Genomic DNA, 20,183 nt, shown 5'->3' with positions numbered 1-20,183 from the left:
ACGTCACCGGAGACCAACTTAGAAAGTCGTGCAATGCAGGTTAGAGTGCCGTGGACCCAGGCTTGGCTGTGCACAAAGGATTTCCGCCGGAAGTGCACAGGGGCCGGAGTAGCTGCAAAAGTCGCGGTTCCCAGCAATACAGTCTAGCGAGGTGAGGCAAGGACTTACCTCCACCAAACTTGGACTGAAGAGTCACTGGACTGTGGGGGTCACTTGGACAGAGTTGCTGGATTAGAGGGACCTCGCTCGTCGTGCTGAGAGGAGACCCAAGGGACCGGTAATGCAGCTTTTTGGTGCCTGTGGTTGCAGGGGGAAGATTCAGTCGACCCACGGGAGATTTCTTCGGAGCTTCTAGTGCAGAGAGCAGGCAGACTACCCCCACAGCATGCACCACCAGGAAAACAGTCGAGAAGGCGGCAGGATCAGCGTTACAGAGTTGCAGTAGTCGTCTTTGCTACTTTGTTGCAGTGTTGCAGGCTTCCAGCGCGGTCAGCAGTCGATTCCTTGGCAGAAGGTGAAGAGAGAGATGCAGAGGAACTCTGATGAGCTCTTGCATTCGTTATCTAAAGTTTCCCCAGAGACAGAGACCCTAAATAGCCAGAAAAGAGGGTTTGGCTACCTAGGAGAGAGGATAGGCTACTAACACCTGAAGGAGCCTATCAGAAGGAGTCTCTGACGTCACCTGGTGGCACTGGCCACTTAGAGCAGTCCAGTGTGCCAGCAGCACCTCTGTTTCCAAGATGGCAGAGGTCTGGAGCACACCGGAGGAGCTCTGGACACCTCCCAGGGGAGGTGCAGGTCAGGGGAGTGGTCACTCCCCTTTCCTTTGTCCAGTTTCGCGCCAGAGCAGGGCTAAGGGGTCCCCTGAACCGGTGTAGACTGGCTTATGCAGAATTGGGCACATCTGTGCCCAAGAAAGCATTTCCAGAGGCTGGGGGAGGCTACTCCTCCCCTGCCTTCACACCATTTTCCAAAGGGAGAGGGTGTAACACCCTCTCTCAGAGGAAGTCCTTTCTTCTGCCATCCTGGGACAAGCCTGGCTTGACCCCAGGGGGGCAGAAACCTGTCTGAGGGGTTGGCAGCAGCAGCAGCTGCAGTGAAACCCCAGGAAAGGCAGTTTGGCAGTACCAGGGTCTGTGCTACAGACCACTGGGATCATGGAATTGTGCCAACAATGCCAGGATGGCATAGAGGGGGCAATTCCATGATCTTAGACATGTTACATGGCCATATTCGGAGTTACCATTGTGAAGCTACATATAGGTAGTGACCTATATGTAGTGCACGCGTGTAATGGTGTCCCCGCACTCACAAAGTCCGGGGAATTGGCCCTGAACAATGTGGGGGCACCTTGGCTAGTGCCAGGGTGCCCTCACACTAAGTAACTTTGCACCTAACCTTTACCAGGTAAAGGTTAGACATATAGGTGACTTATAAGTTACTTAAGTGCAGTGTAAAATGGCTGTGAAATAACGTGGACGTTATTTCACTCAGGCTGCAGTGGCAGGCCTGTGTAAGAATTGTCAGAGCTCCCTATGGGTGGCAAAAGAAATGCTGGAGCCCATATGGATCTCCTGGAACCCCAATACCCTGGGTACCTCAGTACCATATACTAGGGAATTATAAGGGTGTTCCAGTAAGCCAATGTAAATTGGTAAAATTGGTCACTAGCCTGTTAGTGACAATTTGGAAAGAAATGAGAGAGCATAACCACTGAGGTTCTGATTAGCAGAGCCTCAGTGAGACAGTTAGTCACTACACAGGTAACATATTCAGGCACACTTATGAGCACTGGGGCCCTGGTGAACAGGGTCCCAGTGACACATACAACTAAAACAACATATATACAGTGAAAAATGGGGGTAACATGCCAGGCAAGATGGTACTTTCCTACACAACCCCCCCCCCCCCAAATGAAGGACAATAAGACTAGCCATGACCTGATGAGTCTTCATTGTCTAAGTGGAAATATCTGGAGAGTCCATCTGCATTGGAGTGGCTACTCCCAGGTCTATGTTCCACTGTATAGTCCATTCCCTGTAGGGATATGGACCACCTCAACAATTTAGGGTTTTCACCTTTCATTTGTTTTAGCCAAAGTAGAGGTTTGTGGTCTGTCTGAACAATGAAGTGAGTGCCAAACAGGTATGGCCTCAACTTCTTCAGAGCACAGACCACAGCAAAGGCCTCCCTCTCTATGGCAGACAAACGCTTTTCTCTAGGGTTCAACCTCCTACTAATAAAAGCAACAGGTTGATCCTGGCCCTCAGAATTAAGTTGTGATAGGACTGCCCCTATTCCTAATTCAGATGCATCAGTTTGGACATATAATTTTTTAGAGTAACAAGGGCTTTTCAGGACAGGTGCAGAGCACATGGCCTGCTTCAGCTCCTCAAAAGCTTTCTGACAGTTTGCTGTCCATAATACCTTTTTAGGCATTTTCTTGGATGTGAGGTCATTAAGAGGGGCTGCAATGGAGCCATAGTTCTTAATGAACCTCCTGTAATACCCAGTGAGGCCTAGGAAGGCTCTCACCTGAGTCTGAGTTGTAGGGGGAACCCAATCAATAATTGTTTGGATTTTCCCGTGAAGTGGTGCAATCTGTTCCCCACCAACAAGGTGTTCCAGATAAACCACCTTACCCTGCCCTATCTGGCACTTTGAAGCCTTGATAGTGAGGCCTGCCTTTTGCAGGGCCTCCAAAACTTTCCATAGGTGGACCAGGTGATCATCCCAGCTGGAGCTAAAGACAGCTATATCGTCCAAATATGCTGCACTGAAAGCCTCCAGCCCTTGCAGGACTGTGTTCACCAACCTCTGAAAAGTGGCAGGTGCATTTTTCAAACCAAAAGGCATTACAGTAAACTGGTAATGTCCTCCAATGGTTGAAAATGCTGTTTTAGGTTTAGCATCTTCTGACAATTTGATCTGCCAATACCCTGCAGTCAAGTCAAAAGTGCTTAGATACTTGGCAGATGCCAGTGTATCTATGAGCTCATCTGCCCTGGGTATAGGGTGAGCATCAGTTTTGGTTACCAAGTTGAAACCTCTATAGTCTACACAAAACCGCATTTCCTTCTTTCCATCTTTGGAATGGGGTTTTGGTACAAGTACCACAGGAGAAGCCCATGGACTTTCAGAGTGCTCAACCACTCCTAGTTCTAACATTTTCTGTGCCTCTTGCTTTATGCAGTCCCTGACATGGTCAGGCTGCCTATAGATCTTACTTTTGACAGGTAAACTGTCTCCAGTATCTATAGTGTGCTCACACCAAGAAGTGGTACCTGGCACAGTAGAGAAGAGTTCAGAGAATTGATCTAGGAGATTTATGCAATGGTCTTTCTGCTCTGCAGTAAGACAATCAGCCAAAACTACACCTTCCACAAGAGCATCTTGTTCTGTGGAAGAGAAGAGATCAGGTAGAGGATCACTGTCTTCTTCCTGTCCCTCATCAGTTGCCATGAGCAGGGTGAGATCAGCCCTGTCATAGTAGGGTTTCAGGCGGTTTACATGGAGTACCCTAAGGGGACTCCTTGCAGTGCCTAAGTCAACTAAATAGGTGACTTCACCCTTTTTCTCAACAATTGTGTGGGGACCACTCCATTTATCTTGGAGTGCTCTTGGGGCCACAGGCTCCAAGACCCACACTTTCTGCCCTGGTTGGTACGGAACCAAAACAGCCTTCTGATCATGCCATTGCTTCTGGAGCTCTTGGCTGGCCTGAAGGTTCTTACTGGCCTTTTTCATGTACTCAGCCATCCTTGATCTGAGGCCAAGTACATAATCCACAATATCCTGCTTAGGAGCTTTTAAAGGTTGTTCCCAACCCTCCTTTACAAGTGTGAGTGGACCCCTAACAGGGTGTCCAAAAAGAAGTTCAAAGGGGCTGAAGCCCACTCCTTTCTGGGGTACCTCCCTGTCGGCAAAAAGGAGGCATGGTAGAAGGATATCCCATCTCCTGCGGAGTTTTTCAGGGAGACCCATAATCATGCCTTTGAGAGTTTTGTTAAATCTCTCCACCAGTCCATTTGTTTGTGGATGATAGGGTGTAGTGAATTTATAAGTTACACCACACTCCTTCCACATGGCCTTTAAGTATGCAGACATGAAATTGCTTCCCCTGTCTGATACTACTTCCTTTGGGAAGCCCACCCTGGAAAATATTCCCAGGAGGGCCTTTGCCACTGCAGGAGCTGTAGTGGTCCTTAAAGGAATAGCTTCAGGGTATCTTGTGTCATGGTCCACTACCACCAAGATAAATATATTGCCTGAAGCAGTAGGAGGGTCAAGGGGGCCAACTATGTCAACCCCTACCCTTTCAAAGGGAACCCCAACCACAGGCAGTGGAATAAGGGGTGCCTTTGGGGTGCCACCTGTCTTGCCACTGGCTTGACAGGTTTCACAGGACATACAAAACTCTTTTGTGTCCTCAGACATCCTAGGCCAATGAAACAAGGGGACCAGTCTGTCCCAAGTTTTCATTTGTCCCAGGTGTCCAGCTAGGGGAATGTCGTGGGCTAGAGTTAGGAGGAACTTTCTGTACTCCTGAGGAATCACTAATCTCCTGGCAGCTCCAGGTTTAGGATCCCTATGCTCAGTGTACAAGAGGTTGTCCTCCCAGTAAACTCTGTGAGAATCACTGACATCCCCATTAGCCTGTTTGACAGCTTGCTGTCTTAGACCCTCTAATGTGGGACAGGTTTGCTGTGCCACACTCAGCTCCTCTCTGGCAGGCCCCCCTTCACCCAAAAGCTCAGCAGTGTCTGCTTCCAGCTCCTCTGGTGTAGGTTCTGCACAGGGAGGGAATTCTTCTTCCTCAGAAGTTGAATCCACTGTAGAGGGAGGGATAGTAGAAAGTGGTTTGCTTCTACTAGCCCTAGCTTTAGGGAGCACTTGGTCCATTGTTCCAGGATCCAAGCTTCCCTGTCCTTTTTGCTTTTTGGCCTGAGCCCTGGTTAAAGCAAAAATATGCCCTGGGATGCCCAGCATTGCTGCATGGGCCTCCAACTCCACATCTGACCAAGCTGATGTCTCCAAATCATTTCCTAGTAGACAGTCTACAGGTAACTCTGTGGCTACCACAACTTTCTTTGGACCAGTAACCCCCCCCAGTTGAGATTAACAACAGCCATAGGGTGGCTAAGTGTGTTGTTGTGAGCATCGGTTACTTGGTACTGGTGACCAAGTAGGTGTTATTCAGGGTGGACCAGTTTCTCTAGGACCATAGTCACACTGGCACCAGTGTCCCTGTAGGCCTGAACCTCAACACCATTTATTAGGGGTATCTGCTTGTACTTATCCATATTAAGGGGACAAGCAACTAAGGTGGCTAAATCAATAGCCCCCTCAGAGACTAACACAGCCTCTGTGGCCTCCCTAACAAGGCCAACCCCAACTAAGTTACCAATAGTGAGCCCAGCTACTCCCTTGGATTGGCTATTAGTAGGTTTGCTCCCACCACCACTGCTATTAGTAGGGACACTAGGTGTAGCAGTAGGGGTTGTAGTGGTAGGAGGCTTGGTGCTTTTCTTTGGACAACTGAGATCTGTTGTCCAATGGCCTTTTACTTTACATAAATAGCACCATGGTTTCTTTTCTTTATTTTGATTAAAGGAGGATTTGGACCCACCACCCCCACCAGAGTGTTTTTGTGGGCCTGATGAAGACTCATTTTTAGATTTGTCCCCACCCTTGTCAGAAGACTTACCATCCTTCTTTTTGTTGCCATCTTTGTCACCCCCTGTAGGAACTTTTCTGTTCACCCTTGTTCTGACCCATTTGTCTGCCTTCTTTCCCAATTCTTGGGGAGAGGTCAGATCAGAGTCCACCAAGTACTGGTGCAACAAATCAGACACACAATTATTAAGAATATGCTCTCTCAGGATCAAGTTATACAGGCTTTCAAAGTCAGTAACCTTACTGCCATTTAACCACCCCTCCAAGGCCTTCACTGAATGGTCAATGAAATCAACCCAGTCTTGTGAAGGCTCCTTTTTGGTCTCTCTGAACTTTATCCTGCATTGTTCAGTGGTTAAGCCATAACCATCCAGGAGTGCATTCTTAAGAACTGTAAAATTATTGGCATCACTTTCTTTCACAGTAAGGAGCCTATCCCTAACTTTTCCACTAAATGATAGCCATAGGATAGCAGCCCACTGCCTTTGAGGGACATCCTGTACAACACAGGCCCTCTCAAGTGCAGCAAACCACTTGTTAATGTCATCCCCCTCCTTATAAGGGGGAACTATCTTATACAGATTCCTGGAATCATGCTCTTTTACAGGATGACTATGGGGAATACTGCTGCTGCCACCATGGTTTTCTAAACCCAACTTCTGTCTTTCCTTCTCTATTTCTAAAGACTGTCTATCCAAATCCAGCTGTTGCTTTTTAAGCTTCAGTCTGGTTTGTTCCACCCTCAACTTATTGAGTTCCCTTTCTAACAATCTGTCATCAGGGTTGGTGGGAGGGACATTTCTAGATACAGAGGTATGATGGGAATGAACAGAAGGAGACCTGTCCCTTACAGAGGGCACCATAACAGCTTGGCTGACAGTGTAATGTGAGAGCACATCATCTGTATGATGTGACTCCACCTCAGTACCAACTATGCTAGACTGTCTTGTAATGGGAAGGCTAAGAAGTTTCTTTCCTGAACCTTTTCCTGGGGGAGTCCCTGGATCAGATTGAGAACCATTAGCTACTTTTTCAACAGATGGGGCACTTTTAGCCTTATCTTGTTCTCTAAGCATATTAAGTAACAGTTCCAAGGAAGGATTCTTCCCTACACTCAAACCTCTCTCTATGCAGAGACTCCTTGCTCCTTTCCAGCTAAGGTGATCATATGCAATCTTAGAAAGGTCAACATTTTGGCCTGTGCCAGACATTTTTAGAGAGAGTTAAAGTGATAGAAAAAGAGAAAAAAGTTTTCAGAACTTTTTAGAAAGACAGAAAAAACTTTTTAAACATTTAAGAACTTTTTGAAAGTTTAGAAGTACTTTTCAGCACTTTAGAAAAGAGTGAAAAGAGGGAATGCAAAACTTTTTAGCTATGTGTACACACACTGAACTTGTTTTGTATATTTTTCTCTTATGAAAAGTACAATGACAAGAGTGGTAAGTAGTCTCAAAGCACTTATCCCACCGCTGCACAACCAATGTAGGAGGCTGGACTGGCTTGTAGTGAGTACCAAGGGGTACTTGCACCTTGCACCAGGCCCAGTTATCCCTTATTAGTGTATAGGGTGTCTAGCAGCTTAGGCTGATAGATAATGGTAGCTTAGCAGAGCAGCTTAGGCTGAACTAGGAGACGTGTGAAGCTACTACAGTACCACAAGTGTCACTTGCACAATATCATAAGAAAACACAATACACAGTTATACTAAAAATAAAGGTACTTTATTTTTATGACAATATGCCAAAGTATCTTAGAGTGTACCCTCAGTGAGAGGATAGGAAATATACACAAGATATATGTACACAATACCAAAAATATGCAGTATAGTCTTAGAAAACAGTGCAAACAATGTATAGTTACAATAGGATGCAATGGGGGAAACATAGGGATAGGGGCAACACAAACTGTTAGACTTTTGCTTATGCAGGGTCATCCCCAGACTTTTTTGCCTCCTGCCTCCTATTTTTTTCTGACATGTTGCTGTTGGCTTTTCAACTCTGAGCACTTTACCACTGCTAACCAGTGCTAAAGTGCATATGCTCTCCTGTTTAAATTGTATGTAAGTGGTTTATCCATGATTGGCATATTTGATTTACTAGTAAGTCCCTAGTAAGGTGCACTAGAGGTGCCAGGGCCTGTAAATCAAATGCTACTAGTGGGCCTGCAGCACTGGTTGTGCCACCCACATAAGTAGCTCTGTAATCATGTCTCAGACCTGCCACTGCAGTGTCTGTATGTGTATTTTTACACTGTAAATTCGACTTGGCAAGTGTACCCACCTGCCAGGCCTAAACCTTCCCTTTCCTTACATGTAAGGCACCCCTAAGGTAGGCCCTAGGTAGCCCCAAGGGCAGGGTGCAGTGTATGGATAAGGTAGGACATATAGTAATGTGGTTTATATGTCCTGACAGTGAAATACTGCCAATTTCGTTTTCACTGTTGCAAGGTCTGTCTCTCTCATAGGATAATATGGGGGCTACCTTTAAATATGATTAAAGTGTAGATTCCCCTAGAGAGTAGATGGACATGTGGAGTTTGGGATCCCTGAACTCACAATTTAAAAATACATCTTTTAGTAAAGTTGATTTTGAGATTGTGAGTTTGGAAATGCCACTTTTAGAAAGTGAGCATTTTTCTTGCTTAAACCATTCTGTGACTCTGCCTTGTTTGTGGATTCCCTGTCTGGGTCAGTTTGACAGTTGGGTTGTTTTTCACCTCACACCAGACAGTGACACAAAGGGAGCTGGGGTGTAATCTGCATTTCCTTATTAGCCATCTCTGCTAGGAGGGAGGGGTGGAGTGGTCACTCTCATCTGAAAGGACTGTGCCTGCCTCTGACAATGCTGTCTCCAGCCCCCTGGTGTGTGTCTGAGGCCTTGCCTGGGCAAGGCAGGATTTCACAAGAAGGTGTGAGTCCCCTTTGAAGGAAGGTGACTTCAAAGACTAAAATGGGTATAAGAAGGGCACCCAAACTTACAAACTTTAGAAACACTTCTGGAACCAAGAGGAACCTCTGCCTGGAGAAGAGCTGATAGCTGAGGAAAAAGTGCTGCCCTGCCTGTGACTGTGCTTTGTGGAGCTTTCCTGCAGTGCTGCTTCTGCCAGAGTAAGAGGGCAAAGACTGGACTTTGTGTGCCTTCCATCTTGAAGAAGAAATCTCCAAGGGCTTGATGTAGAGCTTGCCTCCTGTTGTTGAAGTCTCAGGGATAGCAAAGACTTCTTCCTGCCAGCACCTGGAGTCTCTGGAGAGACCCCTACTCTGCTCTGTGGTGCCCTTCCAGTTCCTGGGACCCTGAAAGGAGAGGCTGGCAGCCTAAGGACAAAAATACACGCACCGAGCGCCGTGTGGAGAAAAGATCGACGCGAATCCGATCGCGGCTGAGAAAACGACGCGACGCCGGTTCCGCAGCTGAGAAACGACGCCGCAGGAAACGCGACCGAAAAACCGACGCCCGGAGCAGGAGAAACGACGCGCAGCATCGCTGACGGAGGCTGAGAGATCGCACCCTGCGCCGCGGGACTTTCGGATCGTCGTGTGGCTGGCTTTTTCAACACGCACCGCCGTGCCGAGTTGTTTTCGACGCACACAGCCGTGCAGGGTTACTTTCGACGCACACCGCCCGTGCGGGGTTATTTTTGACGCAAACCAGGTACATTTTCACGCTAGCAGCGCTAGTGTGGTGTTACAACTACCTAAAGACTCTTTTTATTTTAAACCTTTAAAAAAATCATAACTTGACTTGTGTATGTTGGATTTTTGTCGTTTTGGTCTTGTTTTGTCTAGATAAATATTTCCTATTTTTCTAAACTGGTGTTGTGTCATTTTGTAGTGTTTTCATTGAGTTACTGTGTGTGTTGGTACAAATACTTTACACCTAGCACTCTGAGGTTAAGCCTACTGCTCTGCCAAGCTACCAAGGGGGTAAGCAGGGGTTAGCTGAGGGTGATTCTCTTTTATCCTAACTAGAGTGAGGGTCCTTGCTTGAACAGGGGGTAACCTGACTGTCAACCAAAGACCCCATTTCTAACATTGGTGACCAGCGGTCGGGATTGGACTTGTATTTGTACTTGACATACAGTAATTAAGTGTACACTACTGTTTTGATCTCAGACCACTACGTGACCACATACTACTTGTTTGGTGATCTTTTGATTTTTCTCTTAAGGACTCTTTTTATTCTACTTCCATGATTTTGCTGATCCCTTGACTGATTCTTTTTACTTCATTGGGAAATTATTTTTTTCTGCCTTTTGGAACTTTGCACTTGTGACCATCATGTCTCAATCTGGAGATGCAACAGCTGGAGCTGTGTTTGAAATGGAGAAACTGAAGGAGTACTCAGTTGCTCAATTGAAACAGTTCCTTAAAGATCTTGACTGTCCCACTGAGAGCTCCACCAGGGAGGGGGAGCTGCAACAGGCACAGAGGGCTTGGGTGACAATCAAGAAGGCTGGAGGGCACACAGAGGAGGAGAATATGGGTGGGGAAGTGCAGAGGATACACAGTGGTGTAGTGGAGGAACCTGTTACGCCTGGGGGGAGGGTCCCCAGGAGGGATGGCAGGGTGTCACCCAAGGGTCTGACTCCTGAAGAGTTACAGGACAGACAGGCAGAGAGGGAGTACCAATGGGAGCTGAAAAAGCTCGATTGGGAGTTGGAAGAAAGGAGGAGGAACTTAGAGATTAAAAAAATGATTTATGCTTACGAGCTTAAATTGAAAGAGCTGGAAGTCATGAGGGCTGAGTCCAGCTGGAATGGTGGCAGCAACAATTGTATATCCAGTGATGCTGCAGAAGTGCACATGCCCAGAGAGGTGGTGCCCTACTTGAAGGAGGGAGTTAACACACGCCAGGAGGTTCAGGGGTATGAGGTAGCTCCAGTGATGCACAGGGTCCCTGAGGTGGATTGGGGAACTGGCATGGGGAGTCATATTCCTACTGGTGGGAGGGACACTCTACTGACTCTAGGTGAGAGTGACAGGGAGAGGGGTTCCCCCCAGGTAGAAGTCCTGGTTATGGAGTGTGAAGACATCCCAGAAGAGTGTGGGTTGAGTGTCAGGGACAGTCAGGTACTGTCTCACCAGTCTCAGGAGGGTGATGTGGGGTGCTTTGTCAAAGCAGAGTCACTGGATGGTTGGGTGAAGGGTACTTTGGTTAATTCATGTGAGGGGCTGAGTGATGTAATTGCTGGAGAACATATGTCTAGTCCTTATTTTCCAGAGCTATGCCAACACCAGGTGGAGTGTGAGTTCTCTGACCCCAGGGAGCTTACAATGGAGGCAGACTTCTGGGTGAGTACCAGAGAGTCTGAAGAGGCATTTGGGGGTGCTCCTGAGAGGAGTGGTCTAGGTAGTTCCCAACCAGGTGAGGTAGGGAAGGATTGTAGTGTCCCAGGTAGGTCCCAGTGTAGTGGGATGGGTGAGGGACCCCATGTCCAGTCTCAGAGGAGAGGGAATGGGGATGGGTTGAGGCCCAAGGTGCCCGAGATCCGGTCCCAGGTCCTGGAGGGTTCCCTGCGGGAACACCAGGAGGGGAGCCTAGCCTGTACCATAGGGCCATCTGTTGAGGGAGACCCCACAGTGTCAGGAGAACTTGGGGGGGCGGCTGTAGCCAGCGTCCCACCAGTTCTGGTGTCTGGCAGTACCACTCCTAGTGAGGGGGTGCAGAAGTCCAGACAGAGGGTTGAGAGGGGGTTGCGGACCCCAGTGGAGAACCTGGAGGGTCAGGGGTCAGCTCTGAGAGCAGAGCCCCCCATGAATGACCTTGGTGAGACCATTTCTGGGTTGGGGGGAATCCAGACTCTGTCAGATGGGCGGAGGTCAGGGGACCTGCACCCGCCAGACTCTTGTGTGGCCCTTCGGGACAGTGTGTCCCTTGAGGGGGGTAAGTGTGCCCCCCTGGAAGTCCTGGTGTGCCAGGCAATGGTTCAACCGCAGGGTGGTGACTCTGGGTTGAATGATCAGGTTCAGGGGGTAAACTCTGACCTGATGGGGGGTAAGTGTGCTCCCAAGGAAGTCCTGGTGTGCCAGGCAGTGGTTCAACCGCAGGGTGGTGACCCTGGGTTGGATGACCAGGTTCAGAGGGTAAACTCTGACCTGGTAGGGGGTAGGTATGCCCCCCAGGAAGTCCTGGTTTGCCAGGCAGTGATCCAGTCTGTGGGTACAGACCCTGGATTGGGAGGCCAGGTTAAGGGTGTCCCCCCTGACCTGGAGGAAGGGGCTACTGCTAACAGTGCCCCTACCATGTTGTCTTCTGGGGGGGCCACTCCTAGTTGGGTGGTTCAGGACCCCAGAAGAGAGGGCAGGGGGAGGGAAGCCTCACCCCTGGCCCTGGTCCAACCTGAAGGTACAGACCCCAGGTTGGAGGATCAGTTGCAAGTTAACATCCCTGCACTGATGGAAGAATTGTGCAGGACTGCTTCTACAAGCACCCTGACAGTTTTTGACTCTGGGGGTGCCGCTTCTGCAGGGAGGGTACAGAGCCCCAGAGGGGAGGACCAGGGTCAGGTTGTCATCCCTGACCTGGTGGAAGAGAGAGTGGTCAAAGGGTGCCAGGCACCTGGGGCTACCACCCCCCACTCTCCACAGTCACAGTGGTTAGAGAGGCCTGAGGTCGGGCTCTCATCCCTGACAGTTGTCTGGGGTCACTGTGGCTTGCTGTCCTGGTGGACAGAGTTGCCCCTGGGGGGGGGAGGACGAGAGTCACACCCCGGGGGTGGAGTGGGCAACACCACTGTGTTGGCCCTGGTGGTACTATCTGCCCATTGCAATACATCTGTGAGCAAAGTAAAGTTAGGTGTTGCACAGATGGTGTCTGTAGATGTGGAGAAGGGTTCCCCATGGGTTAGCTTAGTGGACCCTGAGAGTATGGACAGAGGGATCCAACTGGAGTCAGGAAGGCGTAGAACTGGAACATGCCCCTGCTGTTGTGGGCCTGGGTCCCTGTTCTATCGCCCCAATCAGGGAAGTACATCAAGGTATTGATTGTTCTCCCCTGGCTTTAGGCTGGTAGGGGGTCGTGTTAGACTTTTGCTTATGCAGGGTCATCCCCAGACTTTTTTGCCTCCTGCCTCCTATTTTTTTCTGACATGTTGCTGTTGGCTTTTCAACTCTGAGCACTTTACCACTGCTAACCAGTGCTAAAGTGCATATGCTCTCCTGTTTAAATTGTATGTAAGTGGTTTATCCATGATTGGCATATTTGATTTACTAGTAAGTCCCTAGTAAGGTGCACTAGAGGTGCCAGGGCCTGTAAATCAAATGCTACTAGTGGGCCTGCAGCACTGGTTGTGCCACCCACATAAGTAGCTCTGTAATCATGTCTCAGACCTGCCACTGCAGTGTCTGTATGTGTATTTTTACACTGTAAATTCGACTTGGCAAGTGTACCCACCTGCCAGGCCTAAACCTTCCCTTTCCTTACATGTAAGGCACCCCTAAGGTAGGCCCAAGGTAGCCCCAAGGGCAGGGTGCAGTGTATGGATAAGGTAGGACATATAGTAATGTGGTTTATATGTCCTGACAGTGAAATACTGCCAATTTCGTTTTCACTGTTGCAAGGTCTGTCTCTCTCATAGGATAATATGGGGGCTACCTTTAAATATGATTAAAGTGTAGATTCCCCTAGAGAGTAGATGGACATGTGGAGTTTGGGATCCCTGAACTCACAATTTAAAAATACATCTTTTAGTAAAGTTGATTTTGAGATTGTGAGTTTGGAAATGCCACTTTTAGAAAGTGAGCATTTTTCTTGCTTAAACCATTCTGTGACTCTGCCTTGTTTGTGGATTCCCTGTCTGGGTCAGTTTGACAGTTGGGTTGTTTTTCACCTCACACCAGACAGTGACACAAAGGGAGCTGGGGTGTAATCTGCATTTCCTGATTAGCCATCTCTGCTAGGAGGGAGGGGTGGAGTGGTCACTCTCATCTGAAAGGACTGTGCCTGCCTCTGACAATGCTGTCTCCAGCCCCCTGGTGTGTGTCTGAGGCCTTGCCTGGGCAAGGCAGGATTTCACAAGAAGGTGTGAGTCCCCTTTGAAGGAAGGTGACTTCAAAGACTAAAATGGGTATAAGAAGGGCACCCAAACTTACAAACTTTAGAAACACTTCTGGAACCAAGAGGAACCTCTGCCTGGAGAAGAGCTGATAGCTGAGGAAAAAGTGCTGCCCTGCCTGTGACTGTGCTTTGTGGAGCTTTCCTGCAGTGCTGCTTCTGCCAGAGTAAGAGGGCAAAGACTGGACTTTGTGTGCCTTCCATCTTGAAGAAGAAATCTCCAAGGGCTTGATGTAGAGCTTGCCTCCTGTTGTTGAAGTCTCAGGGATAGCAAAGACTTCTTCCTGCCAGCACCTGGAGTCTCTGGAGAGACCCCCTACTCTGCTCTGTGGTGCCCTTCCAGTTCCTGGGACCCTGAAAGGAGAGGCTGGCAGCCTAAGGACAAAAATACACGCACCGAGCGCCGTGCGGAGAAAAGATCGACGCGAATCCGATCGCGGCTGAGAAAACGACGCGACGCCGGTTCCGCAGCTGAGAAACGACGCCGCAGGAAACGCGACCGAAAAACCGACGCCCGGAGCAGGAGAAACGACGCGCAGCATCGCTGACGGAGGCTGAGAGATCGCACCCTGCGCCGCGGGACTTTCGGATCGTCGTGTGGCTGGCTTTTTCAACACGCACCGCCGTGCCGAGTTGTTTTCGACGCACACAGCCGTGCAGGGTTACTTTCGACGCACACCGCCCGTGCGGGGTTATTTTTGACGCAAACCAGGTACATTTTCACGCTAGCAGCGCTAGTGTGGTGTTACAACTACCTAAAGACTCTTTTTATTTTAAACCTTTAAAAAAATCATAACTTGACTTGTGTATGTTGGATTTTTGTCGTTTTGGTCTTGTTTTGTCTAGATAAATATTTCCTATTTTTCTAAACTGGTGTTGTGTCATTTTGTAGTGTTTTCATTGAGTTACTGTGTGTGTTGGTACAAATACTTTACACCTAGCACTCTGAGGTTAAGCCTACTGCTCTGCCAAGCTACCAAGGGGGTAAGCAGGGGTTAGCTGAGGGTGATTCTCTTTTATCCTAACTAGAGTGAGGGTCCTTGCTTGAACAGGGGGTAACCTGACTGTCAACCAAAGACCCCATTTCTAACACAAACCATTTACTCCAAAAGTGGAATGCGAACCACAAATGGACCCCAAACCTATGTGACCTTGTAGAGGGTCGCTGGGACTATTAGAAAATAGTGAGAGTTAGAAAATTAGCCCTCTCCAAGACCCTGAAAAGTGAGTGCAAAGTGCACTAAAGTTCCCCAAAAGACAAAGAAGTCGTGTTAGAGGAATAATGCAGGAAAGACACAAACCAACAATGCAACAACTGTGGATTTCCAATCTAGGGTACCTGTGGAACAAGGGGACCAAGTCCAAAAGTCACAAGCAAGTCGGAGATGGGCATATGCCCAGGAAATGCCAGCTGTGGGTGCAAAGAAGCTTCTACTGGACAGAAGAAGCTGTGGTTTCTGCAGGAACGAAAAGGGCTAGAGACTTCCCCTTTGGTGGACAGATCCCGCTCGCCGTGGAGAGTCGTGCAGAAGTGTTTTCCCGCCAAAAGAACGCCAACAAGCCTTGCTAGCTGCAAATTGTGCGGTTAGTGTTTTTGGACGCTGTTGTAGGCCAGGAGGGAACAGGCGGTCGCAAATTGGACCAGGAGAGAGAGGGGAAGTCGAGCAAGACAAGGAGCCCTCTCAACAGCAGGTAGCACCCGGAGAAGTGCCAGAAACAGGCACTACGAGGATGTGTGAAACGGTGCTCACCCGAAGTTACACAAAGGAGTCCCACGTCGCCGGAGACCAACTTAGAAAGTCGTGCAATGCAGGTTAGAGTGCCGTGGACCCAGGCTTGGCTGTGCACAAAGGATTTCCGCCGGAAGTGCACAGGGGCCGGAGTAGCTGCAAAAGTCCCGGTTCCCAGCAATGCAGTCTAGCGAGGTGAGGCAAGGACTTACCTCCACCAAACTTGGACTGAAGAGTCACTGGACTGTGGGGGTCACTTGGACAGAGTTGCTGGATTCGAGGGACCTCGCTCGTCGTGCTGAGAGGAGACCCAAGGGACCGGTAATGCAGCTTTTTGGTGCCTGCGGTTGCAGGGGGAAGATTCCGTCGACCCACGGGACATTTCTTCGGAGCTTCTAGTGCAGAGAGGAGGCAGACTACCCCCACAGCATGCACCACCAGGAAAACAATCGAGAAGGCGGCAGGATCAGCGTTACAGAGTTGCAGTAGTCGTCTTTGCTACTTTGTTGCAGTGTTGCAGGCTTCCAGCGCGGTCAGCAGTCGATTCCTTGGCAGAAGGTGAAGAGAGAGATGCAGAGGAACTCTGATGAGCTCTTGGATTCATTATCTAAAGTTTCCCCAGAGACAGAGACCCTAAATAGCCAGAAAAGAGGGTTTGGCTACCTAGGAGAGAGGATAGGCTACTAACACCTGAAGGAGCCTATCAGAAGGAGTCTCTGACGTCACCTGGTGGCACTGGCCACTCAGAGCAGTCCAGTGTGCCAGCAGCACCTCTGTTTCCAAGATGGCAGAGGTCTGGAGCACACTGGAGGAGCTCTGGACACCTCCCAGGGGAGGTGCAGGTCAGGGGAGTGGTCACTCCCCTTTCCTTTGTCCAGTTTCGCGCCAGAGCAGGGCTAAGGGGTCCCCTGAACCGGTGTAGACTGGCTTATGCAGAATTGGGCACATCTGTGCCCAACAAAGCATTTCCAGAGGCTGGGGGAGGCTACTCCTCCCCTGCCTTCACACCATTTTCCAAAGGGAGAGGGTGTAACACCCTCTCTCAGAGGAAGTTCTTTTTCTGCCATCCTGGGACAAGCCTGGCTTGAGCCCAGGGGGGTAGAAACCTGTCTGAGGGGTTGGCAGCAGCAGCAGCTGCAGTGAAACCCCAGGAAAGGCAGTTTGGCAGAACCAGGGTCTGTGCTACAGACCACTGGGATCATGGAATTGTGCCAACAATGCTAGGATGGCATAGAGGGGGCAATTCCATGATCTTAGACATGTTACATGGCCATATTCGGAGTTACCATTGTGAAGCTACATATAGTTAGTGACCTATATGTAGTGCACGCGTGTAATGGTGTCCCCGCACTCACAAAGTCCGGGGAATTGGCCCTGAACAATGTGGGGGCACCTTGGCTAGTGCCAGGGTGCCCTCACACTAAGTAACTTTGCACCTAACCTTTACCAGGTAAAGGTTAGACATATAGGTGACTTATAAGTTACTTAAGTGCAGTGTAAAATGGCTGTGAAATAACGTGGATGTTATTTCACTCAGGCTGCAGTGGCAGGCCTGTGTAAGAATTGTCAGAGCTCCCTCTGGGTGGCAAAAGAAATGCTGCAGCCCATATGGATCTCCTGGAACCCCAATACCCTGGGTACCTCAGTACCATATACTAGGGAATTATAAGGGTGTTCCAGTAAGCCAATGTAAATTGGTAAAATTGGTCACTAGCCTGTTAGTGACAATTTGGAAAGAAATGAGAGAGCATAACCACTGAGGTTCTGATTAGCAGAGCCTCAGTGAGACAGTTAGTCACTACACAGGTAACACATTCAGGCACACTTATGAGCACTGGGGCCCTGGTGAACAGGGTCCCAGTGACACATACAACTAAAACAACATATATACAGTGAAAAATGGGGGTAACATGCCAGACAAGATGGTACTTTCCTACACTGACTAGCAGGGTCCCAGTGACACATAACAAACATACTGAAAACATGGGGTTTTCACTATGAGCACTGGGCCCTGGATGGCAGGATCCCAGTGAGACAGTGAAAACAGCCTGACATACACTCACAAACAGGCCCAAAGTGGGGGTAACAAGGCTAGAAAGAGGCTACTTTCTTACACAACCCCCCCACCAAACGAAGGACAATAAGGCTAACCTTGGCCAGTTGAGACTTTATTGTCTAAGTGGTGATAAGTAGAGAGTAGCTCTGCAATAGACTGGTTACTCCCTTTATCATCCACTATATGGTTACTTCCCTGTGGGGATGTAAACCACCCTGTTTGAAGTTTTTTAGTTAAGCAGCAATGTGAAGATGTATTTTCAGGGTTTCTATCAGTAAGTTTTAGTTTAGAGCAGTGGGAATTGTCCACTGAACCTATTTGTAGTGATGGAAATGCCAGACAGGGATGCTGTCTCGGAAAAGCCAGAGCTGGGCAAAAACTTTGTCCATATGGCTGGAAGACAAAACATGGATGCTGTTTCTCTTTAGTTGGAGCAGGGCAGGGATGCTGTCCTACGAGCTCCACACTAGGGCAGGGATGCTGTCCTAAGTGTTGTGAGGCAGTGCAGGGTTTCTGCACTAAAGTTTCTCTGGGAGGGTTGGAGGGATGCTCCATGTTAACTAAAATGGTGTTCTTTTTCTCACCAATGTTAGTTATCCCACAGAGAGGTACTTCTACCTCAGGGAGTCCAGCTTTGCCAGCTGATGATTCCCTTGGAACAGGTGCCACCCCAGGAGAGGTTTCTCCCACCACAGGAATGGTATCCTGAATGGTAGGGTGGTTAGGGGATACTGTGATACCCTTTTTACCTGTTGATGGAGAGGGATCCTGAGTTTTCAGGCCTTCTCTCCTTTGCTTTTTCATTTCAGTAGAAATGAGAGGGAACAATTCCTCAGGGATGCCCAGCATGGCTGCATGGGCATACAACTCTACATCAGCCCAACCTGAGGCCTCTAGGTCATTACCTAAGAGACAGTCTACAGGTAAGCTAGGTGATACCACCACCTGCTTAGGGCCAGTAACTCCACCCCAACTAAACTGAATTATAGCTAAGGGAAAAAACTTAGTGGAGTTATGGACATCAATAATCTTATACTGTTGTCCAATGATGTGTTGTTCAGGATGCACTAGGTTTTCAGTCACCAAAGTGATACTGGCACCTGTGTCCCTGTAGGCCAAGGCCTCAACACCATTTATTGAAACTGTCTGCCTGTACTTATCCATTGTAAGGGGACAAGCAGCCAGTGTGGCAAGGCCAATGCCACTAGGTGTGACAGAAACTGTCTTGGGACTGACTACCCCAGTTTCTACTATGGACCCATAAGTGAACCCAACTACACCCTTAACTTGACTGTTGCCAGCAGTCCCACCACTAGTACCACTACTGCTAGGGGCACTAGAGCTTGATGTATTAGTGGTGGTAGGCTCAGGGGGTTTACCTGGACAGGACTTATCCCCTGGCCTATGGCCTCTATTTTTACACACAAAGCAACAAGGCTTTTTAAATTGTGTAGGTTGAGAAGAAGAGGAAGAATTTGTTTTATCCCCACCCCCTGAAGAGTGTTTAAGATTGGAAGTGGGATCTTTGGTTTTACCCTTATCCCCATGCTTATCTTGAGATTTTTCACCATCTTTCTTCTTATTGTTCTCTTTGTCACCCCCTGTATGAAACTTTCTGTTCACCCTTGTTCTGACCCATTTGTCTGCCTTCTTTCCCAATTCTTGGGGAGAGGTCAGATCTGAGTCCACTAAGTACTGGTGCAACAAATCAGACACACAATTATTAAGAATATGCTCTCTCAGGATCAAGTTATACAGGCTGTCATAATCAGTAACTTTACTGCCATGTAACCACCCCTCCAAGGCCTTCACTGAATGGTCAATGAAATCAACCCAGTCTTGTGAAGACTCCTTTTTGGTCTCTCTGAACTTTATCCTGTATTGTTCAGTGGTTAAGCCATAACCATCCAGGAGTGCATTCTTAAGAACTGTAAAATTATTGGCATCACTTTCTTTCACAGTAAGGAGCCTATCCCTACCTTTTCCACTAAATGATAGCCATAGGATAGCAGCCCACTGCCTTTGAGGGACATCCTGTACAACACAGGCCCTCTCAAGTGCAGCAAACCACTTGTTAATGTCATCCCCCTCCTTATAAGGGGGAACTATCTTGTGCAGATTCCTGGAATCATGCTCTTTTGCAGGATGACTATGGGGAATACTGCTGCTGCCACCATGGGTTTCTAAACCCAACTTCTGTCTTTCCCTCTCTATTTCTAAAGACTGTCTATCCAAATCCAGCTGTTGCTTTTTAAGCTTCAGTCTGGTTTGTTCCACCCTCAACTTATTGAGTTCCCTTTCTAACAATCTGTCATCAGGGTTGGTGGGAGGGACATTTCTAGATACAGAGGTATGATGGGAATGAACAGAAGGAGACCTGTCCCTTACGGAGGCCACCCTAACAGCTTGGCTGACAGTGTAATGTGAGAGCACATCATCTTGATGATGTGACTCCACCTCAGTACCAACTATGCTAGACTGTCTAGTAATGGGCAGGCTAAGAAGTTTCTTTCCTGAATCTTTTCCTGGGGAGTCCCTGGATCAGATTGGGAACCATTTGCTACTTTTTCAACAGATGTGGCCCCTTTGGCCTTATCTTGTTCTCTAAGCATGTTAAGTAACAATTCCAAGGAAGGATTCTTCCCTACACTCAAACCTCTCTCTATGCAG

Source organism: Pleurodeles waltl, chromosome 4_1, assembly GCF_031143425.1.
Source record: "Pleurodeles waltl isolate 20211129_DDA chromosome 4_1, aPleWal1.hap1.20221129, whole genome shotgun sequence".
Classification (NCBI taxonomy): Eukaryota; Metazoa; Chordata; class Amphibia; order Caudata; family Salamandridae; genus Pleurodeles; species Pleurodeles waltl.
The sequence above is the reverse complement of the archived record's forward strand: the minus strand, read 5'-3'. Positions refer to the sequence as shown.